Here is a 25,741-nt window from a genome sequence, read left to right as displayed (position 1 = left end):
TAACACTTCTGCCACTCGGCTGTGTTAGAAGCGCTGTGTTTAAGTTTACATTATGAGTTGCTTTGGTTCTCCTGGACAGAAAATAGGCGATTATACGTTTTCTGTTTGAATTAAGTCCAGCTTTTGAAACAGCACTCACGGCAATCTTTTGTAGCTTGCATAAAAACTGTACTAGATGTCGGAAAGTAATTCGGCAGCAACATCCACAAATAATTTTTAACAGGTTGTTATAAACGGTATTATAAAACATTATGATGTACTGTGTTCGTGCGAACTCTTAAATAGTGCATTTGTAAGGTGGCGGTGAAAATATTTATTGAACTCATTTGTTGGTCGAAGAGCGGTTTCGATGAGTGGGGTCCTCAGTCCAGGACTCCAATGGCGGACGCTATCCGGCGGACCCGCTCGATCAGCCGTTGCTGGTCTTGCGGGGCAGTGCTGGAGAGAGCAGCCTCCCAAGAGGAGAGAATGGGGAAACTGCAGTAACTATAGTAAGAGTGGCGTTACACCACGTCCAAATGCTTTCAATGACTAGCATTTAATTCAAAACCTGTACACATCACTGAGAAACTGCAAGATTTTATCATGACCCTCAGTCCAGGACATGGAGAGTAATGTGTCAGACCAACGGGGTCACGGGTATTCCAACTGTTCCTTCAATTCTGCACCTTCGCACGCCAAAACTAAAAACATGCAAATAAGTTCTCACGTGCAACCGTCATCGATTTACTTACATAGGCTTTGTGTATACCTTTTTCAGAGTTCAGAAGGCGGGCATTATATTAATTGCCACGGAACTGTTTTATGCCACTTTTACAGCCGCTTTCGTGTACATGCCTGCAAGTGTGCATGCACACATGCGGGGGAGTCCGAATAGGCTTTGATACAACACAAAATGCACCAGTAAAGCAAATTTATTGTATTTGTGTAACGTGTGTTATGCAAGAATACATGCAATGAACCCACGTAATTACAAGTCCCCAGTATCATATCAAGCACGAGACCAGTCAGTTTGCTAAGAAAAAAAATGTAAGTGTACAAGTATATATTCAAGCCACAAATAATAACAGGCCCGAGGCACCGGTAAGTCTGTTAACAGGAGGAGGAGGTAGCCTTTATTGTGGCAGGAAGACTCTACGTCAAGTGGGGGAAGGGGAAGTAGAAGGTGGGGGTTTGTAACTTGCGACATAAAAAAAGAAATTTAATTGTACTGCACAGTTGAACCCCGCGATAACGAAATCCCGCCAGTACAAAATTCCCGCAGCAACGAAATATTTTCAGATCCCTGGCGAATGTTCCATAGAAGCCCATGTATTTCATATCTCGCGGCAAGAAAATGTTTTTAGAAAGCGATCCTGGGTTATAATTCGCTAAGGTCTGGTCGGCATTTTATCTACCCATTTGAGGCTAGCAGTGTCCGAAAAGGGCTCAAATGCATTTTTTTCGGACTCAAAGCGCATAAACTTCTGCCACATTGTGCTTGCATGGCCACCACCATACAAGAGAGGGGGCATACAGGGGCAGTCACTTTTTGTCATGGAAGAAAGAAATATTAGGAGGGAGCATGACGTCAGGCGGCCCAGCTTTCGCAAGCCAACCTCCTCTGATGCCGCTTTCTCCTCTCCTCGGGATCCTCCCGCGCAATGCATCATTGAAGATCCACCACTCTCAGGCCCGCGGTAGCAGTTATTGTTCCAGCTGGCTGCTTGTCATGGCTGCCTATGGAGTTCGCATTCATGGTTTGCATTGGTCTACATTTGCTGCGACGATTGCGATTCTGGTTTAGTTGGGAGTTATGTGCCATTATCCCTTCACATCACAGCTGCGCAACGATAGTGCCCCATCAGCTGACAGTTGTCTGGAAGCGCGAAAAGATTTGGTTTCGCCAGCGTGCATTCTGGCATAGCTTGGCTTACCTGTGCTGGGAGCTCGCATACGCGTGGTACGCGTGCTGTGCGCGGTTGTGGAACATTGTGGTGCGTTTTTATCTCATTCAATGCATTGCACAAAAAAAAAAATCACTGAAACAGTGATTTTAAAAGTGCGTGCGCTAATAAAGTTATTGCGAGTGGTACCTTTAGTAAGGCGATAGGACCAGCCGGGCGGCGGTTTGAGTCGGACCGGCCATGGCGAGTACCAGACAGCCTGTGATATTGAAAAAAAAGAAAAGGTTCATTGCCTAGAAAAGAGCCTGCATTGCAGCTAAAAAGGATCGCTAGTGGATCCGGTAAACATTAAATAGCAATAGCTTATTGTGCTTCTCAAGGCCATGTTTCGTTCTTTATTCGGTGTAACGATAAATACACTGCACAGAATCGATTGCGGTAAATTTTTTAAGTTTAGTACGTACAGTGATGAACAAATAAAGCGCGACCACGAAAATCACGATCACGATCCTTATTTTTTTCTGTGTTCGGGGCCTAAATTTTGCCTAAAGTTTGCTGAGTTCAAGAGAATAGTTGCTTTTTCCAGATTAGCGTAAATTTTTCATTGCACACAAAAGAACAAACAGACCCGTCACCTGTATAGCAAAATATTCAACACAATACAGTCCAATAGCGTCCAGCTGTCGCAAAGGGCATTGATCCCGAACGAACGTGTGAATTAAAAGGGCTCCTTATCCGTACACCAACAGCCTGGGTATACAAAGTATACAAAAAAAAACATTGTGAGCAACACTTCTGAAGCAAGAAAACAGCATGAAAATGATTATAAAGTTACAAACTTCGATCACAAACAGAAGGGCTACAATGGAAATGTTAGCAGTAGGCGAGGGAGGCACAAGAGTGAGGGCAAAATAAAGCCATCTTCAATCATCAAAGGGCATTTATTACAAGGCCCTATAACTCTAAGCAGAATCATTCTCATTTTCTAAATTTTGTCCATCTAGGCTAGCTTACTGTGACCTCGGCAATTTTGATGTATATATAGTTGGTTGTGGTTGTCTGTAGAGCTCCACTTTACTTTGATACCTGTAATTTTATCAAAATAATTCTCTGCACGTATTGTATGTGTATGTACAAGCACGAGTAAACATTTAGCAGATAAAACACTTGCAAAAACATTCTGTACAATCAAGTAGTAAAGGTTTCGTTCGTTGTTTCTTGGTTTGATGCGTTGATGTTGTGGCGTGTAGAAGTCTTGCGATGGTCTGCGTTGGTGCCTGACGGTTGCGGCACTGATGACACGACAATGAGAGTTGTTGAGGGTTTTTAAACTGTATATTTGAGTGAAAGACATCTACAGGATATTTACACGCTGAAGTCGACAGAGTAAGAAATAAAGTAGGGTTCTTGGTCAGCTAAGACTTTGTGCACGCGGCACCCCCGTCAGCGACGGACCCTGACCTAAGACTGCCCAAGTGGCGAGATCCTCCTTAGCCTGACCTGGCTAGCCCGGCAATACGCCGGCCGTGCTTAGCACATTAAAGCCTTGAGGATTCGACCCCGAGACCTCGTGTCTCGTGGTTTTAATGGGTCACTTAGTCTCCTCCCCCGATACACAGGCCAATCACATCCCCTGGCGATCTGACCGGTCGGGTTACCACATCCGGGTTTAAACTGCGGTGGGCAACGCCCCCCGTAACCCTGAAACATCGGTCACCCTCTCTCACAACAGAAAGAAAGAAAATATCAAAAGGAAATAAAACAACTACAGCCAGCATTCAGAAACCCGCGGAAATACCTGCAAGCGCCAGGGACAATTAAGCTTCTACGCACGCGGCCCGTGTCTCCTGTTCCCCCGATTCTCGTCCAAGACCGGACAGCCACTCCACACCAACTGGGATCCATAACCGTCCATCTTAAGGAAAGGCGGCGTGCCTCCACGAGAGTGTCCGCCGTTGACAGGCGATGCCCAGTTAATAGACCTTTCCAGAAACTGCAGCGCCGCTCCTTCCCCTGGCGGGCCCGCGCAAGGCGCCATGGGAACTGCGTGCGCGCGCGGTGCGAGCGGCGACGGGGTGGTCGCGCCGCGCGCCGCGTGCGCGGAGCGAGCCCGTCAAAGGGCTGTGCTTTCAAATAGCGTCCTCGATAAACACGCACCGGTGTTGCCCCCAAAACCGGCGCGGTGCACAGTGCCCCACGACGGTGCGTACCGGCACGGAGCGTTGATCGAGGACAAACGGCGCGGTTCTACCCAGGCGCCATCTCTTAACCTAAGAAATCAACTCATAAAAACGTTCACAAGTAACAATACAGCACTGTAATGAGACACAGCTATATTTGAAAGTGGTATTTATTGAAGGCCAATGATTATATGTACGCACAACTTAAATCTGTCACACATGCGGAACAACGTACCGCCACCGCTTCCACTAAACAGCTACATACAAGCTGCTTCTAATCTTCGTTTGAGCCGTAATGCGAGTGCCTGTTTTGTTCCGCCCTTCCGTTACAGCAAAACAAGTAGGTCTTCATCGTCTAGGCACTCCGGTAACAGTTCATGATAATTCGATCGAACTAAACGAATGTCAATCCCCAACTTTCTGGCAATGCATGCAGCCGCCTTTGAAGTACACAAAGTTCGCGTCCTCATTTACAATCACTGGCCGTTGTTACCGCCCGTTAGGAGACTGTCGCATCGTTGCCCGATGAATTCACAAGCACGCCATCCTTGTCAGCAACAATACACAGCTCCGTCCGCCTTGACACGAGTGCGGCGATGGCGCCGTCGCTGCAGCAGACGGCGGAGGAAGCTCCTTCGCCGGCATCGTCCGCGATGCATCTCGGGACTGCACGCCGGCGCACCGTCGACTCTCTCGGTGCGCGGCTGTGCAACCAAAAATTGCCCCGCGACGGTGCACCCCGGTTTATCGAGGACGGACGGTGCACACCGGTGCGATTTATCGAGGATGAAAAGGCGCACCGGTGTGCCCCGGTGTGCACCGGTGCGGTTAATCGAGGATGCTAAAAGTTATGTTCCGCATCAAAGAAAACATCTTTAAACCAGAGAACCCAGAATAAGAAATAAACTCCGCATCCTTCTGAAACTGCCTGCACCGCATGAGAACCTTTTGTCGTCTGCTAGCTTGCAAAGTGGAACCAGCTGCTGACAGCTGAAAAGCGTCTTCCCGCTCCTGGCGGCCCGCGGAAAAAGAGACATTCCTCAACGCGAGGACATAGAAAACAAATGTGACACTTGAGCTCCCCGAGAAAAATACGAATAACCAGCTCTTGCTTCCGGCAGCCCTAGGAGGGGGGGGGGGAGACGAGTGGGAAAACGAAGAAGCCCATATCGTGTGCACACGTTATTCGTGATGCATCTCCGCGTGTATAAAGCTACACGCGTTTACGACCTGCCTTGGCGATTGTAGAGACTCTGGCTATACTGACGATATGGCGCCAAAGAAGCTGCAGGAGGCGGACAAACGTGCTGTGTGCTCGGTTGGGACAACAATACGCTACGAGACCGGCAAGTTTCGTTGCACAAGTTTCCGAAGGACAAGAAAATTAAATAGGATTAATGTGTTCGCCGGATAAATCGTCACGGTCGTGATGGCCAATTCGCTTTGTGGGAGGCGTCCGAGCATCACAGGATATGTGGAGCCCATTTCAACGCGAGCAGACGCAAATGTTACATGGACCGTGTGCGACCATTTTTCCACACCGGGTCTTCACCGAGAGGTGTCTTTCGGTAAAGACAGCTAAGCCCAGCATTATAACGTAAATTATGCTTTTTATGTTTTGTTTCCTAGCTGCCGCGAAGTGAACGAAACGCCGCCCTACTAAGTGCCCGTACTGCTTCCAGGCATCCAAGACGAACTAGTGATATGCAGCACTGTCGAGATACTCCTGTCAGCTCAGAGTAATCAACGCCCGTTTTGTAATAAATTTTAGCACAAATGGCGCAACAAAGCGATAAAGCAATGCTTTCGCTCCAGCAGACAACGATGAGGTTTCTCTAACGACAGCGACTAGTTGCCTGCAGCCCATTTCCTGCGGCATTGGAGGAACGGGGTATCTGCTGTTGTGAGTTCAGCATTTCGACTATTTCTTTTCGGTCGCTCATTGTGGAATTATTTCCCACTATTAAGGTGTGGTGTGCTTCCTGTGTGAAAACAAAGGAGGCAGGTCGACATAGCTGACCCAGGATTCTTGATGGAAGATGAGCTCCGTGAACCTGCAGCGTTAAATACCCCCCATGTAAAATGGTCGGCGTCAACTGACAGTAGCGGAGCAAACACGCACACGGCAGATCGGCAACCTGAGGAGACACGTTGAGCGAGTTATTCGAGAAGTGAAGAACTTGGGAATACTACATGTGGTATGATTTACCAAATGCGATGGCTGACAAGGCAAACCAGATATGGAAAATTTGTTACTACGTGAACAACTTCCTATATAAACCACTTCTCAATCGATAAGTAAGCAAAATGTCAAGTATGCGTGTTTTGTATTAGCGCCCTCTGAAAAGTTTTACCTTTTAGTCGGTATTGGTTAGTTTTGCTAACGGAATAAAAGTGTACGTGTCTTTTATTGCAATGATACCATACCAGCCGCCTCGTCTTTTTTTCGACTGAAATAATCATTTCTATTTTCATATTTACACACGGCCGAAAACAGAAAAAGAGCTCCGGATTGCACGATAAGACTTGCCACCTCTTAGGCAACAGTACTTGAATCAAATACAGACATAGTGTAGCATGAATCCATGGGATACACACTGCAACTCCCCAAAATGCAGCAGTTTGTTGAAGAAATGCGGGATGTGGTAAGAATGCTGAAGTTTGAAAAAGAAGCCAGTTAATAAAACAGCTGTCCAGGATAGCAGATGTTCTGCATGCATCACACACTGTTAAACGCCGAAGCTGCACCGTCAAAAAATGCTGCCTCCACAGGCGCTGTCGCGCACGGCACGGTTTGGCGCGGCAGACCTACATGAAGAGCGGCCCGTGCGGCAGCGGCGGCGGCTGCTGCGGCGCTCACAGTTCCCAGCCTGCTTTGCGGCCGCCGTTTGGGGGCGCGCGCAACTTTCCGGAAAGGTCTATTGGACCGTGCGCCAGAATCAGCGCTTAGGGGCAACAGGACACGGCGACCGGCGCAGGCGTCGCATTTCCTGCGCCCATCCCGGGCCGCTACACGAGCACCCTCGCACACCTTCACTCCGCACGCGCACGGGCCAACAAAGGGAGCACTTTCCCATAAATTGACCGCCGTCCAAACCCCGTTGACAGCTCTAAGCTCCCCTGTCTCCGGCAGCGCGAGGGACCGAATGGTTTTGCAACCGGCTAAACGAAAACGCAGTGGGCCCAGAGCCAGCTGCCACCAAGCTCGCGGAATTCCCTTCAAGCCGCCGGACTGCGAACGTTTTCCCACAGCTGCACCCTGCGCACTGACCAAAACAGCGCGACGACGCGGCTGCGGCCCGAGACGATGTGTCCTCACGCGAGCGGCGTGACCCAGAGGCTGTTTGCTCTTAACAAGCTAGCTGCCATAAAGTCATTCATTCCCAATTCCCGAAACCACCGCTCCCTTTGCGTTCGACACATCCTGCGTCGCTGGCGCCTGGAACCCTTCACAAGTCATGTACTCACTGCCAGTTTTCCAATTTGTAGTGAATTCAGATGCCATGAATTTCAAAATATTATACAAGAAATTTTTGTATGAAAAACAAACAAGAGTACAAACAATAGACTCGAGCCAAAAATACTCATAACAGCAAATATATTGTACTCTGTCAGCATGTCACTGTACACTTAGGACAGCATTAGTACTACGAAAATTAATGCAAATAATGAATGCTAAACAAAATCGCATCTAGATACTCTCATAATAGTAGTCTAGGACATTTAACTTGCATGCACACTCTGTGAGGCTTGCTGAGTCAATTATTAGTGCGACAACATTGTTATGGAAAATGTGGTATGGACATGTACACCGGATTTGTATGGGAATGCAGTAAGGCGGGTGCCCAACAATGTTCTCCAATAATACTGCAACAGAGAGATATACCAATGATATCGAACGCATACCACGATACTGCACACGCTGCCCAGTGAGCACGATGAAACGTTGTAACCTTTCATTACACATACTTCTAGCACAGAACCTGACTCTAAAGGGGTGTTCCCTCTCTGGTGGTGCAGGTTAAAGTTGGTGGTTTTATTATGAGGGGAAGAATTTGGAGTGCTTTAATCCGATAGGTACATCCTATTCCACAGTTAAACGCGTACTGACACCAAAGGTCAATTTTTAATATGGTTTGCTTCATGGAGGTGCCAGAATGCTGTACTCCAAATTATAGGCACCAAGCAATGGTTGTAACAAAGTTTCAATTAGAAGTTTTGCTGCATTTTAAAGAGACTGCGAAGTAGAGGCTCACCTACTGTGTGACGTCAACTATGCCTCGGGAGGTCAACTATGCCTAGGGAGGTGCGTGAGGTAAAAAGATGCCAACAGGTCATATACGGTACTGCAGGTCATATACTGTAATGCCCCCACTTCCCCATTTTAGACGTGACGAATGCAGCTGGACTAATCTTTAATTGAACTCTGGGGCAGCGTAGTGTAGGTGGCCAAGTAAAAATGCATTAGATGGTTTTGAAGCCTATAACAATGCCAAGACTGGCTTCTTGGCAGGAACATGTGGTGTCAATTAAGCCACAGAAGACTCACTCCTTCCTGCTCTTGCACTTTCAGCTGCCAAAAGCAAAACCGATGCCATGAATGGCACTGTCAGTTCATAATTAGTCTCATTTGAGCAAAAAAACCAAATTTGGTGTCAGTACTCGTTTGAAGCTGGCTGTGGTTGGTAAATTTATTGACGTTTAAACTGCGTCAACTTTGTGTGTTTTTGCCAAATCCTTTCCCGGTGAAGGCGCTCTGTATTTGTTTTGGCAAGATGACGCAGCCTCACATCCAAATACTTCTCCACGATTGCTCTTACGAGATGAGATGAATGGCTCTCCAATGGATGATTTTCAAGCATGTGCTGATCCAGTGCTTTGAAAAAGTCCTTGCCGACAAACGCTGTCAAAGTGTTAGCAACAACTTTGGCTACAAACCCCTTAGATGGGAAAGAGTAGCACACCAAAGCCCCGCGAAGCTCTGCTTCAGTCTGTTTGCAAATGGTAAGCACGTCACTCGAGGCACAAATGAGCCTGCCACGTGTTTTGCGCCGAATCAGTGAGTGTGCAGGCATAGGAGGAGCGGTGGATACCTTCAGTGCGGAAGAGCATTCACTGCACTTCAGGCGCAGCAACAGGCTTCGAGCTACAAATCCAGATATATGTGCTATGATTGAAACGCCAAGGTCGGAAATTTTGCCTGGTTCTTCATTGTACGCATGGTCTAGAACGATATCAGGGCCGTCTTCGACAAGTGGGTCACCCTCATCGGGATCTCTGTGCTGTCGTCAAATTAGTAACATAATTGAGGCAGGGCTTTTGCCAGAGCTACTCGCAAAAATTATCTGTATATGCTCCAAAGGCAAGCAGTTGCCACGATCAACATCTTTTACTTCATTGTGGATGATGAGGTGCCTGAAGTCCGCTTCAAATTGTTTTGCTGTTGGATTGTCGTTGCAGCAACCAAACGATCGAATTGCACCGAAAAACAGCTCCAAGTGGTCCTGGCACGGTTTTGATGTTTGTAGATACACAAGGAGCTGGTTGTCTCTTACCAGGTAATTGTACATGCGAACAATGGTGTCCATGCACGCAACAAAGCCAAGGAAGCCTGTTTTCCTATTGGTTTCAGTCGTCAGCCTACCTTCTGGAGACTCTCTCAGAGAGCAAAAGTAGGACTTCAGCTCTTCAAGATGTGTGGTGGCACGAGCCTCATTTACTGCACAGAGCGGTTTCTTCCACTCTTTTTGACCCATGTTTCTAGAATTTAGTATGTCGAATACATCATTTACATGCCTGATGAATTCTTCTGTGGGTGCAGAATTTCAAAATTTCCAAAGTTTTCGTGCTCTGCACTCGCCAATGGCATCGGCTACTGACTGCCTGAACGTTTGAGCTGCCAGTAAGAGCTTCATAGGTTGGTTTTTCCGGTTAACACGTGCCTGCCTCAACTTATTTGCCAAGTGCAATCCCTCGGAGTATTGCACCTCGTGGAGCTCTTGAATATGTTTCCACACCATTAGTTCGCCTGCCGAATTTACAATAGTCTTTTTGTCACACAAGGTGTTCCTGAGGAGCTTTAGCATGTGACAAGGGTCCAAAAGGGCGAAGATGGGTTTCTTTGTGACTGGGTGTGGAAAAGAGGCATCCAGCTCGGCCAAGTCTAGCTTGCAGCCGAGGCTGCGCAACATAGAGAGATTTGAGGCTGCACCGTCGCAAGTGATACCAACAATGTGTGCGCCTTTTTCATGGGCAAGGCTGACAGCTTGCAGCACCAAAGTGCATCTTTGTTCCCCACCGATTCCATCAACAAAAAAGTAACCAATCGGCAGCTTCCATCTGCCATTGATTGCGACGAGCATCAAGAAAAATGCATCTTTGGCAATCGGGAAACTGTCGTCACTTGCCTTTGTCCCCACGTCTGCATACCCATGGAATTTTTCCCATCCCATTCTACGTCCCTTATTGCCATTCCGTCTACCACCAAATTGAAAAGTGTAGAGTAGCCCATCCTCGAATTTTTCTGTACTTTCATTTCCAATGCTGTCAACGCCTCTTTTGCAAAGCCAGCAGCGCCATCGACTGATTGGTACCACTTGCTTAGTGTCTTTGGATGGGGTAGGCACGTGTGGAAGGCAGCTCGCACATATCTATATGCCCGCGGCGAATAGAAATGCAACGTCAAGGCAAATGCCCTGAGTTCTGGTGGATATGTTGTTTGGTGTGGGACACCCGACTTTCTGGCCAACTGCCGCATTAGAAGGTCCTTCCTCGACCCGCCAAGACTCTGCAAGGTTGCTACATCTTCATCTGGCAGGATTCGATTTTCCGACAAATCCTTCATAACGTCCTGAAGATGTGCTACCTTCTGAGCAAGACGACGTCGAGACTGCTGCAGAGTTTTTATCCTTCTTTTTGCTCGCTGTCTGCAAATTTGCGTAGCGCCTAACTTCGCTTCTCGAAAATGCCTTTTCCGGAGTGTCCTCCATGGCCGGCAGCTGCAAAATGAAAACGAACTAAGCATTTGCATTTTCAATAATTACATAAGTGTGGGTGAAATTCTGACCTTTAACGTACCGTATTTATTCGAATCTAGGCCGGCCCCGATTCTAAGCCCTCCTAACTAAAGTTTGGCTTTGGGCTAGTTGGTTCATATTTAACAGCCCTAGTTCATGGTTTAACAGCTGTTTATGGTTTAACAGCTAGTTTAACAGCTGGTTCATGTTTCACAGCGCTAGTGTCTGTGTCTTCGTCTTCGCTGTCCTCGTTTAAAGCGCTGTTTCCCAGTCTAAGCTGACCCCCGAAAGTCCGAAGCCACGAAGAAAAAAAAACTTACCTCGAATGTACGCCGAACATAAAGGCGAGCTCAGCGTTCACAAAAAGAAAATACGTTTATTGAACATGAAGATGCGGTTCTGGAACTCAATCAGTTTCTCTTCAAAATCACCGGGCAACTTCTGGGCGATTGAGGGGCCACGACGGACGCTAAAGCCGAAGCGCTTCATGAATTTCTGTAGCCAGCCCCGACTGGCTTTGAAGTGTGCCCGCGATAAGCCTCGTTCCCTTGAAAGCTCCCTTGCTTTTGCCTGCCGTCGTCACTGGAAGGGCAGCTGCTCGCTGCGTCCGAACGAAGTCAGCTAATGCCATCTCCATTTCGTGGTGACGGCCTTCTCGTGGACCGGTGAATGTCATCCTTGTTGCGGCGCACGCAAATATCCCCTCCTGTTGCGTCCTCCAACAGCGGACATTTTTTTCATCCACGCCGAAGTCCCGCCCGGCTTGAACGTTCGACGACAACTCCGCGCCTAAAACAACTTTTCTTTTAAAAGTGGCACTACAGTGGCCCCGCTTGTTGCCTTGTCAGATTGGACTGGTGTCTCAATAGCCTTCACTATGTGTCCATCATCATGTCAGTAACGGCAACCCCAGGCAACTTCCTCCAAGAGCCCGAAGCCTCCCGAGTGCTTTTTGTTTTGGTGTGCCGGCCCTACCCGGGCAAGGGGGGGGGCGATGAGCTAATCAGAATCCCGGGGGAGTTCTGCTCGCCACACGCCCCGTCGTCTTCTTCTTGTGCCTAGTAGAGGACAGTGAGATGTGAGTCTGCAACGGAAAAGATGGTATTAGGGCTGCACCACTTGCGGGTAAATTCAAACTTGTTCAATGTCTGCTGCTCCCTCCGCAGGTGCAGCCACAGCTCCGGGCATACTCGCTCCCTCAGGGCCTCCACCGCTGGAGTTTCACCTCCGTGGGCTGCGAGGCACCGGGCTCGCCATACCTGGTAAGAAATCTCAACCAGGCAGAGCACGAACTGGTTAGTAGCCTCTCTAGGTAGGGGGTTCAGGTAGCGTACTGATCTATATTCAATTTCCCGCAAGCCGAAGAGGTCGGCTAAGCGGGAAAGCAGGGTTCGAGGGAAGCGGCAGGAGTGGAAGGTATGTGGGGTGTCCTCCAAGATGTTGCACAGTCGACACACCCGGCGGCCGCAAGCATTGCGCCTGAATGCCCGGCTGCGAAAGGGGAGAGCCCTCGCGCAAACAGGTACATAAACGAGGCGCGGCGGCTATCGAGAAAAGCAGCGGTTATCGTGGACCAGGATGGTTTAGCGGAAGAGAGTTCATACTGGGAAGGCTGGGGGTCAGGGCTTCCACCAGGTCCTTCAGGGGAGTGCCAAGCAGGTCAAACCCTGGCTGCACGCGGAGCAAAGCCTCCAGAGTCCGTGCGGCATCCCCATAGAACGGCATTGGTGACCCTGCCCTGGCAATACTATTGGATAAGGTGCTTTGAGAAAAAGCTTTGAGTCGGGTACTGAGGAAGAAAGTCGTGAAAAGCTTGGTGAGGGCGACATCGCAGTTGATGGCCATCTGCGTCCAGCGAATGTGGAGTGCGGTGGCCATGACTTGGGAATTCCCAAACCTCCTGTTGTAGAAAACCAGGAGACAAAGGGCCGGGACGTGCAGAGGGAACCATCAATTCTATTTACATACTTATGATAATGTCAGCATGCACGGGAATCGGGGAACTTCTTCTTTCTCAACATCCTCCCCACCCCTACAGAGTGAGTAAACTAGTTGTCCTATCCCTGTAGTCCGCTTCACTGGCATGGTCACTTTCTAAGTTCGTCTAGTTCCATTAGGGGACAGCTTAATCTTCCAACGATGCTTGTAGCGTCGTTGGCCCTTCCGGTGGGCAGACTTGTGTATGGATACGGACTTGTAGATAGAAACCACAGCTTGTTTGATGAAAGTACGTTTCACATGCGGGTCGACAATTTTCTTGGGAATCACTTGAAACAATAATGACGCTTGCGTGTATTGTACCTGGCTGGTTCAGTGTTTTTTTCTGGTCTGGTGTGTTTGCGAAACCGATGAGTTTTTCGTCGCTTCCGAGAGTGCGTCTTTTTGGTGCGCTTAATACAGGACTTTGGTTGTCTTCTAAGTTTTTTCTCTTCGTACATTTTAAAATGGTCGATGCGCTTCCTTGGTTGAATAGTCGAACTAGCCGAGCGCCTGTGAAAAGCTCTGGTTGATGCACGTTTCTTTTGAGGACAAATGTATTGAGATTGCTTGTTCAAGCCTCTATTTGCGGTTGCCTTGCTTGTAGCATGTGCGGGCAGAAACACGTTGCAGTTTGTGTCCCTTAGGAGCTGCTTAAGTCCGAGGACTAGTGAAGGTGGCTCACATTCGGGTTGTTTAGTGACGTTTGGAGTTTTCTCTGAAAGCTGCTGCTGACAATTGGGTTCGGGCTCTTTACGACGGAAGAGTCGGCGATGCAGGGTAATACATCTACAGTAGGCTGCGATTCTGGTTTGATTCCTTGGTTTACAGCGCATTGTAGTCTGGTTTTGGTATCGATTATAATTTCTTCCCATTCAAAGGGTGTGGTATATTCTTCCTCGAGACATTCGGGGGCTACGTACGGCTCAAGCTCTTTGTCTAACAGTTTCAGCTTCGCTTCGTGTTTTTGGAGTCGGTGAAAAAAATAAAAAAAAGTTCCTGCGTTTTTGCAGGAACTAGACTAGAGTCAGACGAGTCAAGCTCAACAGAGTCTTCTTTCCCCGCTGATTTTTCCAAGCCTGTTCCCTTGGCTGTGGTTTCGCTAGATAGAAGTTGGGACAGTGAGTAAATAAGGCAAAGCTGCCTCGACCGGTACCACACGAAGTACAACCGGTTTAAAAAATAAAAAAGAGAAAGAGAAAAAAGCGGAGAAAATAATTGGAAATAAAAATTAAACAGGGGAAAAAAAATCGAAAGAGAACAGAAAGATACAATCTACTTCTGCGGAAACGCACAACCCCAGGGCGGGGCAAGGAAAAACAGCGGCATTTATTAGAATCATAAAAAGAGTGTTAAGTGTGCACCGCAAGTGAAGGTCCGAATTAAGCCAATTATAATAACATTATTGCACTTTTCAGATGTTGGGAAAACTATCGCAACCCCTGGGAGGAAAAACCGTGCCTATCACTCCTGGCTGGGTTACAAAACCTCCCAGGGTGATGGGACTGGTCTCGACCTCTTCTGACCAGTTTAATTAAGGGGCCGAATACTTTGAGGTCTTGTTTTGACGTCCTGATGTGGCAGAGGGCTCCTCCCGGTCTTGTTCTTGTTCTGTGTTCAGGCCGTTGGGTTGTTTGTTGTAGGCTTCGAGTTCCTTGTTGCAGAGTTGTTAGTTGGCTGCTGATCCTGCACCTGCGCATTGCCTCTAAGGAGAACCCTTTTAAACACCCCCCTTCCATCCCAGTGCTTAAGTTCTCCAATGTAGAGCCGATTCTTGGATCCTTACGTGGTTGACAGTGTTACCCCAAAGGCTTTTGCACACCCAACACCCACAGAAACCAAAAAACAAAAACTAGACCAAACAAAAATAGCGAAACAGAAAGAGAAAAATACGTTAAAAAAGTTAAGGAAAATAAAATACTGATATTGAGATATCGTGGTTAATAATAAGATACACCTCTAAAGAGAAGAAAACACACACGCATATATCTACTAAAATAAAAACAAGAGCTAATACCCCTGTCACACGCGCCAACCTAATGTCATTTTAGACGAATGAGATTCGTTTCAAATGATATTCGTTTTCTGCATAGGTGCTACACGAACAAACCAAATGTCATTCACGTGTGATGTCAATGGCAGTCGGTAGTATACTTGGCGCACTCCAAATTGCATGGAATGATGATGTAATCCAGATAAGCGTTTATACTTTGAGAAAAAGTATTTAAAATGTTTTAGCATGCGTTATGCGCACTCTTTTTAGGCCGTAATTTGTTGCAGTAAGTCATACGAAGCCAAGACAAATAACAAGCAGATCCGCCATGATCCATACCGCAATTTGTCCACAAACATGGCGGCGCGCGGAGACGACGCCGCGATGAGCGACGTGAAAAAGGCTGTCGCCACAGCTTTGTGCATGCGAGCTAAGCGTATCAGCGGCCAGATAGAGTTGCAACGAGATCTAGCACGACCGCAAAGTTCGACTCTTCACGAAGGCGCAAGAAAAGTCACGAAGATCAACTAGCGGCGACTTCCTCAGCACTTGCTGCAGCCGTTTGTGAAACGTCAAATGCCATTTTCCGGGAACGGTGGTCCTACCCGAGAAATGAAAATTGGTTCGAGGATACTCTGCCGAACTTGGGAAAAGCAAACTTCAAGCAGGCGTTCCGCGTATCACAGACAACGTTCCGCTACATAGTGGAGTCTTGACGGCCAGTGCTGCAGCGCCAAGACACGACCATGAGGAAGGCAATTTCGGCAGAAAAGAGAGTGGCGATCGGTCTGTACAAACTGTGTTCGACCGCATAAGACCGTACCGTCGCTCATCTCTTCGGACAGGGGTCCGAAGAGATGAGCCTCTTTCCCATGAACCTCTTTCCCATGTAACCTCTGGCGTACCACAAGGGTGCGTCCTCGGTCCCCTATTGTTCCTAATCTATATAAATGATTTGCCAAATAACATATCATCCTGCATGCGAATTTTCGCAGATGATTGCATAATATATCGTCCTATATCTTCCCCCGACGACCAATTAACTCTACAAAGCGACCTTCACCGCATTAATGACTGGTGTAACAAATGGCTAATGTCCCTGAACACGGAAAAATGTAAAATAATCTCCTTTACGCGAAAGCAAAACGTTTACACCTTCCGCTACACTATCAATAATTCCGCACTGTCACAGGCATCTTCCTATAAGTACCTTGGTGTCCATTTCACACCCAATCTCTCCTGGTCTCACCACATCACCACCATTTGCGCGAAAGCTTCCAAGTCTTTAGGATATCTACGCCGTAATTTACATAGCTGTCCCACTCACGTCCGTCAATTAGCCTATCAAACCTTTGTCCGCCCACAGCTTGAATTTGCCGCTCCTATCTGGTCCCCTTATCACAACTACTTAATTAACATGCTTGAAGCGATTCAGAATAGGGCGGCCCGTTTCATTTCACGCAATCATGACTATCACAGCAGCATAACGCAAATTAAAAACAACCTTTCTCTTCAACCCCTGAGCACTCGTCGCGACATTTCCCTTCTTTGCCTCTTTCACAAATACGTGTACACCAACAGACCCTTCCCACTTCACCTCGATGTTCCTTCCATTACTTCACGTAGGTTGCATAATCACTTCAGTTTCACGCGATTATACGGGGCAACTGATGCGTTCAACTCATCTGCCCTTCCTCGCGCCATACGTTTGTGGAATGGTCTTCCAGATAACATCGCATCTGTATCGGACAATAATTCTTTCCGTCAGTTGCTGCTTACTCTCTTTTCGCAATAAGGTCTTACCACTGTTCTGCTCATTCTTTTTTTTTTTCATTTTTTTTTCCTGTCATGCCCTGTATTCCCCCCTGTGTACCCCCCCAAAAATGTACCTGAAGACCACAGATGATGATGATGTTTAGAGTTTAATGGCGCAAGGCCGACTAAGGGCAAAGAGCGCCAAACAAAAGTGATTACATGAAAGTGACATGGAAGTAAAAGAACACTTTAGTAAAAATAAACAAAGTAAAACACAACGTAATGAAGATGACTGATGTAAAGGGCCAGGTTGTCAACATGCATGATAAGAAATGAGATGTAAAAATTTTACGTCGGTGAGAAACTCGAAAACGCGTTTGATTGGAAACAGGGCTTCGTCTCCTAAGAAGTGTGACGGGTGTGGTGGAATATGTCGTGTGTGTAGTTGAGGGAAGTGTTTGCGGCGTGTAGTGTCGAGTGCCTTACATTGTATGAGGATGTGCATCACGGATAGGGCCTCTCCGCACCTACTGCACAGAGGTCTTGGAGACCCTGTGAGAAGGTGCGAGTGTGTTGCATGAGTATGCCCCATCCGTAATCTGGCCAAGGCGACTTCAGTGTATCTATTGCGTGTGTCGGTGGTGTATGGTCCCAAGTGTGGTTTTATTACGTGTAACTTGTTGTCTGTCTGTTCACTCCAGTGTGTTTGCCATGTTTTGCGAAGTTGTTGTCTGATGTGTGGTTTCACGTCGGTGTAGGGTAATGGGGTTATGTCTACTGTATTCGAGAGTGTAGCAGCAGCGGCCATTCGATCCGCTGCTTCGTTCCCGGCTATACCACAGTGGCCAGGGACCCAGCAAAGGACTAGTTCAAATTTGTGGACATACACAGACATAATACCCTTGACTATTAAATTTATAACGTGATTTTTGGAATACTTTGTTGAAGACAACGCCTGCACAACACTGAGAGAATCTGTATATATAATGGATTGTGGGATGCGACTTTGAAGGATATGATTAACAACAAGAAGTACACCATAAGCCTCTGCCGTAAAGATACTTGTATTACTGTTAAGAGTTCTAGTGACACTAAGGCCGGTCCCATGCGCCGCGCAGGACACCGAGGTGGAAGTTTTAGAGGCGTCCGTATAAAATTCAGAACATTGGTACTTCTGCTGCAAACACAAGAAGTGCTGCATAATTGTACATGTGGGAGCTCGGTTTTTATCTACATGTGTGAATGATGTGTCGCATGAGACAGGGCGGAGATGCCATGGTGCTATGAAATCTGTAACAGAACTTTGGATGGTATTTAAAAAGGAGACAGCAAGCTCTGACGCTTCCTCTCTAACTCTGTAAGAGAAGGGCGCAGAGAACGATGGTCGATTTAAAAGGAGTTCAGTCATGGAGGTATCATGAAAAACTGATTTAAAAGGATGGTGAGGCATGGATGAAATTTTAAAAGCATAAAGGAGGTCTGTGTATTCTCGCTGACGTTGTAGGTTCCATTTGTTGCACTCTACATACAGGCTTTCGACTGGACTAGTCCGAAAGGCGCCACACGACAAGCGGAGCCCTAGATGAAGCACAGGGTCCAGCATTCTGAGGGATGTTTTAGTGGCTGACCCATAGACAATGCTGCCATAGTCCAATCGTGAACCTATCAAGCTGGTAAAAACACGCAAAAGAAGTTGTTTGTCAGCACCAAAAGAGATGTGGGAGAGAACCTTCAGGATATTCATTGTTTTTAAGCATTTATGTTTTAGTTGTTTTATGTGTGGGATGAATGTGAGCTTTTCGTCAAAGATTATACCTAAAAACTTGTGTTCCTTTTGGACAGGAATAGAGGCACCGTGGAGTCGAATGTCTGGATCCGGACGCATGCCACGCCTCTTGGAAAAGAAGACACAAGTGCACTTCCCTGGATTAAATTTAAAACCGTTGCTGTCTGCCCAACCAGCTAGCTTGTTAACACCAAGCTGGACTTGGCGCTCGCAGACAGACAGGTTACAAGACTTAAAGGATAATTGAACGTCGTCTACGTAAATGGAGCAGGAAATCGATGGTGGTAGCGCCTTCCGAAGAGAATTCATTTTTACAATAAACAAAGTGCAACTCAACACTCCACCTTGCGGCACGCCGTTTTCCTGCACATGAACCCTAGAAAGTGCAGTTCCAACTCGCACGCGAAACGTTCTTTCAGACAGGTAACTGGCAAGCGTGTTCATTATGTTACCCGACATTCCAAAGGACTTGAGGTCGCTTAGGATGCCATACCGCCACGCGGTATCGTACGCTTTTTCTAGATCAAAGAATACTGTCATACAGTACTGCTTATGGAGAAAAGCATCTTTTATATACGCCTCTAATGCAACGAGTTGATCGTTGGTAGATCGCCCCGCCCTGAAGCCCGCCTGGCAGCTCTCGAGAAGACCATTGTACTCTAAGAAGTACACAAGTCTCCTGTTTATCATCTTCTCGAAGAGCTTACACAGGCAGCTTGTCAGGGCAATGGGGCGGTAACTGGCAGGAGAGGAAGGGTCCTTCCCTTCCTTTAGGACAGCCACTACTATGGCCTCCCTCCAAGAGCGTGGAATGTGCCCCGAAAGCCATATGTTGTTGTATAGATGTAGGAGTGTTTCAAGAGTGTCTGGGTGTAGGTGTTGTATCATGGTGTATGTGATTTTGTCTGCACCTGGAGCTGAAGGCTTACATGTGCTCAGAGCAACCTTCAGCTCATGAATTGAAAAAGGAGAATTGTAAGAAGTGTGCGACTTGTTGTTATCACGCAGGGACTTCTTTTCTACAGATGTTTTGTGTTTCATGAAAGTGTTTGTGTAGTGTGCTGAACTGGACACGTGTTCGAAGTGTTGTGCAAGTGTGTTAGCCTGGTCTTCCAGTGTGTCCCCTGTTGTACTAACCAAGGGCAGGCTGTGTGTCTGTTGTCCTTTTAGTTTTCGTATTCGTGTCCAGACTTTATGTGTGTCAGTGTACGAGTTGATGGAAGTGAGGAAGGTGCGCCAACTCTCCCTTTTCGCCTCACGACGCACTCGCTTTCCAAAAGCCTTTGCCCGTTTAAAAGAAATGATGTTATCTGACGTGGGGTACCGGCGAAGGACACCCCACGCCTTGTTCTGGGCCTCTCGCGCCCGCCTGCAGTCCTCGTTCCACCAGGGCCTCCTTGGGCTGCGGAACCCACTGGAGGCCTGGGGAATGGACTTTTCGGCGGCGTCGAGGATGTGCGCCGTGACGAGTTGGGCGGCTTCCTCCACGTGTAGGTGTTTTATGGTTGTGTGGTGTAGTTTAGATGTTTCTGTGAATGTACTCCAGTTTGCTTTGGATTCATTAAACCTGTTATGGGAAGATGGACTGCTCGGGCCTATACCTATATACGTTAATGAAGTGGGGAAATGGTCACTACCATATGGGTCCGTGCCCACACCCCACTCAAGACATGGAAAGAGAACTGCGGAACCAATAGCCAAGTCAAGATGAGAGTATGTATTGTGTCCTAAGTTATGGTATGTGGGCTGTTTTTTGTTGAAAAGGCATGCTCCGGAAGATGTAAGAAACTTCTCTATCAGGCGACCTCGGGCATCCGTTCTGGAGGAGCCCCAAAGAGAGTTGTGAGCATTAAGGTCGCCTGTTAGTATGTATGGTTCGGGCAGCTGGTCAACCAGCGCCTCGAAATCAGAGCTCAGAAGTGCAAAATCAGGACGAATGTAAATGGAGCATACCGTTATTAACCTATTAAATATTATCGTACGGATTGCTACAGCCTCAAGGACAGTGTTCAGAGTGACAGGGTGGCAGGCTAAGGATTTCCGGGCGACAATTGCCACACCTCCTGAAGAGTGTGTGCAGCCAACCCTGTCCTTTCTGAAAACCATGTACCTATTTAAGAAATTTGTTTGTTTAGAATTGAGGTGGGTTTCCTGGAGACACATGACACTTGGCTGACTGGCATGCAGAATTTCATACACATCGTCAAGATTTTTAAGGAGGCCTCTGCAGTTCCATTGGATGATGTTTTCTGTTCCCATTATTTAAGTTTAAGAATAACTGGAGTGTGTGTGTGTGTGTGTTTGTTCATGTGTCGTCTTTCGGGGCTGTTATTCTAGGATTTTTAGGCTTTTCTGTCTGCTTGGACATCGGAGGCCGCTCCTTGCGCTGCGTAGCAGGCAGGAACGGCGTGACATCCATCTCCTCGTCGGATGCCAGAAGGGTGCCCGGCGGACCAGGCCCCCCGGACTTGGCCCCCTTTCGGGAGCCCTTTGTTTGAGCTGCCACCGCCGAGGGCGTCCGGGGCACCAGAGGTGGCACGGGAGGGGCGGTGGCGGCGGGAGCCGATGCGGGGCCCCCGGTGTCCATCCGGTCGGCAACCTCCAACGCACTGGAGGACGGGGAGGCAGAGGCGGGAGCCGCACCGGTTCCCACAGAAGAGGTTGTCACCACAACCGCTGCTGCCTCAGCAAGCGGCGTGGCAACGGATTGGGCTGCCTGAGGCACCCCAGGGGGGGGCGGAGGAGGGACCAGGTCAGACTCGCTGAACTGGGTCCCTGTGGACACCAGACGCCGCTCCGCCCCCCGGCGAGCCGCGTCGGCGTACCTCCCCAGGGGGAAAGAGGCGAACCTCTTTCGCGCCTCTGGGAAGGTGATGTTCTCAGTTACCTTCACATTAATGATCGCCTTCTCCTGCTTAAGGTCACAGGGTAAGGCGAAATTTTGAAAAAATGACTTTTTGTTTTTCTTCGCAATTAGGGAAGTTCAATTCCTTGTGCACATTTTCCATATTCACACTTGCCTTAAAAAGTCTTATTTCTCGCTAAAAAGCAGTTTTCCCGGAGGCAAGTAGTAAGTGCCCACATCCTCTTAAGAATGTTTTCAGGGTTTATTGTCATTTTTTTCCTCAAAAAACTTCCAGTTTCAGATCAAAATACTTTTCTGGAACAAGCTTTAGTAAGAAATTGCTTAGCAACAATTGCATAGCTGATTTTTCAGCGAGGGCAATCCAAAGACCCTGTTGCACGTTTTTTTTTCACAATTGCCCTTTGAAGCTGCGCATAAAAAACATCTTTTTTGGGCTTCACACTCTAATGATTGCGACATTGGGTGCTGTTCTTCAACCAAATGATGAAGCAACGCATGAGCCAGCATTTTAAAATCATTCAGACCAAAACCTGGGCGCAACACCACCATCAAGTGGCTTGAGGAGGTTGACCACAAGCAAAATACTGTGTGAACAAATCTGTACGATGGTGCACAAAATAGTCAAGGAAGGGCAGACGACCTGGGGAAAAGCAAAAAAATGACTTTGACAGTGATTATGAAGCTGGTGCTTTTTAAATAAATGGCTCCATTGCTGTTTCTGGCAAAAAAGTATTGTTTTTCAACTCTTTTTTTACTTTAAACTCAATTATCTCAAAACAATGTTTTTTCTTACATAGGTACCATTATTTCCTATATCTTTAAAGACAACGAGCTCATTTTTTTCCCTGTCATCTACATAACTTGTCACACTTGCTGTACTAGAATTGAAAATATGCACGTAAGAGTTTTTTTTGGTACACAAGTTTTAATACTAAAATAATACCAAAATTTAGGTACTAACGGATAAAAAATTATAAAAAACTGAATTTTTTAGCAATGTTTATAATTCTAGTACAGTTAAACGTGCACAAAATTTGAAAGAAAATGATATATCCGGTTTGTAGATACCTTTATTAGATGCCGAGAAAAATGTACCTCAAAATGGCCAAAAATGCATGGGAAGTATAGGGCTTACCCTGTGCCCTTAAACTTCTCGCACGTTCGAGAGTAGGCGGCATGGGGTCCCTGGCAGTTGGCGCAGGTGAGGGTTGACGATGGACAATTATCGGAAGGATTATCATGCTGAGCGCACTTTGCGCAGGTCAGACGACCACGGCAGGAGTTGGTTCCGTGCCCGAACCGCTGGCACTTAAAGCAGCGGCGCGGGTTTGGAATGTAAGGACGAATGGAGCATCGGATGAACCCTGCGTTGATATGGTCAGGAAGTGAGGAGCAGTTGAAGGTCAGGATAATGTGTTTCGTGGGGATTACCTTATCATCTCTACGCATCGTGATGCGGCGCACGGCTGTGACACCCTGATCCTTTAGACCTTCAAGAATGTCGGCATCTGTCTCATTAAGAAGATCTGCCTCAGAGATCACACCCTGCGAGCTATTCAGGCTGCGGTGGGGTGTGACCCTGATGTCCAGATCGACCATTTTCTTCTGACCAAGAAGTGTGGTTGCCTGCTGTTGGTTTTTTACTTCAACAAGGACTTCCCCTGTGCGTTGTTTTTTGGCATTGTAGGTTTTCCCAATTATTCCATCAAGGTATTTTGTAATTAAAAATACTGATTGTGAAGCAAGAGGGCGAGCTGAATCAAGAGATTCGACAACAAGGAAACGAGAGTATTTGTCTGGCTTTGGGAAGCTCATACTTGAAAGTGGAGGGAAAGATACTTCGGTGCGGCCCCTTTTCAGGGACCGATCACGTTTGGAGGGGGGTTTTGAATTTTCCATACAGCATAGAAAAAAGCAGGGGACGGGGGTACTTTCTTCTCAAACCTTACCCTGATAGCCTGAGAGGTCCCGGAGCTCCCTGCCTGGTAAACAGACAGGGAGCCCATCCGCCGGAGCTTGACCTGGGCTCCGACGGCCACCGTTTGAGGCTTCTACCCTTCACCTTTAAACACATCACCACGGTAGGTTACAGTTTATGTTGGGGGCTCGGGGTCCGCGGTGTCGCCAACACCGTCACCATCAATACTCAAGGTGCCCCGTGCGGGGACCTGAAGACCACAGAACCTGTCGTCTCTGTTGCACAGCTAGTGCTTTCTTATCCTTTTCTTTTCTCTTTGCAGTGTCGCATTTTGTGCCCGATTATGATTGTTGCATACTGGAAATGTTTTCGGCGTATGGGCATAGGTTATGCTTTTTTTCTGGTGATTTTTCTATTGTGTGTTCTGCAAATTATAAACTCTAATTAGTGCCCTTTGGGTCGGTAAAGCCAGCTAGCTATCTTTGGTTGATGTCGCCTTCATATACCATAATGATTGTATCGGTTCACTTTGTCGCGTGTGCACTATGAAAACGTCTTTTCTTCTTCTTCTTGTTATCGCCTGCTAACTTCAACTTATTGCAAACCTCGTCGCAATTCTTTGTGCTGCTATGCTTTGTAACGCATTAATCAACTTTGTATGATCTGTAACACTTCACCAATTACCCCCCTTACTCAATGCCCTGTAAAGGGGCCTGTAAGGAATTTTAAATAAATAAATAAATAAACTGTGAACACCATTTTTCGGCAGTTTGTTCGTGCCGTGATTGAAATGCTCGAGGCAGAATGGATCCGCATGGTTTCCCGCAAGGACATGGCTGCACACTTGCGGGAGTTCTTTGCTGTCACCGGCTTCCCTCACACACTCGGCGCCATGGACGGCTGCCATTTCCCGATTTCGCCGCCTAAAGAACACGCAACTGACTACCACAACTATAAGGGATGGTAGGTTGCTCTACATGTTTTCGCAGGCTATGCAGTACTAATCAGCAGGACGCAAGCAGAGAATTTCCAATTGCCTAGCTTTGTACCATAATGTTAGCTGTGCTCACCTGCAGCAAAATATTGGTCTCCACTAACATGTACTTACTAAGCTCGTTTATGTTAACTTTTTTCCAATTGATATACCTTTTCTTAACATGTAGCAGCTCTCGCCAAACAAAGCACTGAAAAAGTGTGGTGTGTTGTGTTGCTGCTAAAGTTTTTTTTCTATGAACATTAATTACTAGTGTATATGTGTTCTCAAAGAGGACGGTTTCATTTCAAATTGTGATTCGTGTGTGACATGATAATTTACCAGCCCATTTTCTTTTCTCATGCAGGTTCAGCATGATACTGCTGGAAGTGGTCGACCACAAGTACCGTTTCCGGTACATAAATGTCGGTAGCCCAGGGAGGTGTCACGACGCCCATGTGTACGGACGTTCGAAGTTCTGTGAAACAGTCGAAAGCGATGGCTTCCAGCGTCCACTCGCCCTGATTGAGGGAACCCACGTTCCGCCCATCATACTGTGCGACCAAGCGTTCCCCTTGATGCCAAACCTGATGAAGCCGTTTGCAAGAGCCACAAGTGGAACACGGGAGGGAGTTTTCAACTACAACTTGTCGCGGACCAGACGAGTGGTGGAGAACGCCTTCGGACGGCTGAAGGCACGCTTCAGATTTGTTATGAAGAGAATGGAGTGCAAGCTCCCAAATGCAAAACGAGCAATCAAGGCTGCGTGTATTTTGCACATCTGCGAGGACTTGGGCGACACCGTGGAACAGCAGTGGGAGCAAGAGGCACGTGCCATCGACACACTCTGCCAACCGACACACAGCACTGGCGCGTGCAGACAGCGAGGCCCAGAAGTTCGTGCTGCACTAGCAGATTACTTTTGGAAAAGAGCCCACAGGGCTTCATAAGGCAGGAACGCAACATGTCCGCCCTACCCCTGTAGGTTTGTAGACATGCACTGTGTGTATGGCCCTTGGGCGAAAGTTGAATCTTCTTTAAAGGCTACGTCACGGATGTACAGTTTAACCCTATTGCAGTGCACAAGACAATGCATGGTGCTATAATAAAGTGTGTAAATGTGTCTTTATACCAGGCTGTCATGTGGCATATTTTGAATCCCTATTATATAGTGTTAAATATTTTGTCTTCAGGCTGCATACACTGGCACACAGGATGCGAAAAACGTGCAGTCACTGACCTGATCATCGGAAAGCAAGACAAGCAGTTGTAAGCACAGTTGGACACGTTTAGCCTTCGCAAAGCGTTTATTTGCAAAACTTTTCAAGCGCAGCAATGAAGCGCTCCTCTCTCTCAGCAGCTTTTTCTTGCAGTGCGACCAGCCGTTCACG

The 25,741-nt window shown here is 47.4% G+C and overlaps 1 pseudogene; it reads left to right on the top strand.

Annotated features, from left to right (window-relative positions):
• Positions 1-10,177: 10,177 nt before the first annotated feature.
• On the top strand, positions 10,178-25,386 carry LOC144168045 (uncharacterized; annotated as a pseudogene).
• The last annotated feature ends 355 nt before the right edge of the window (positions 25,387-25,741 follow it).

Source organism: Haemaphysalis longicornis, unplaced genomic scaffold (genome assembly GCF_048455015.1).
Source record: "Haemaphysalis longicornis isolate Haplotype H1 unplaced genomic scaffold, Haemaphysalis longicornis Haplotype H1 scaffold_2, whole genome shotgun sequence".
NCBI classification, from domain to species: Eukaryota; Metazoa; Arthropoda; class Arachnida; order Ixodida; family Ixodidae; genus Haemaphysalis; species Haemaphysalis longicornis.
This window is presented reverse-complemented; position numbering and strand designations above follow the sequence as displayed.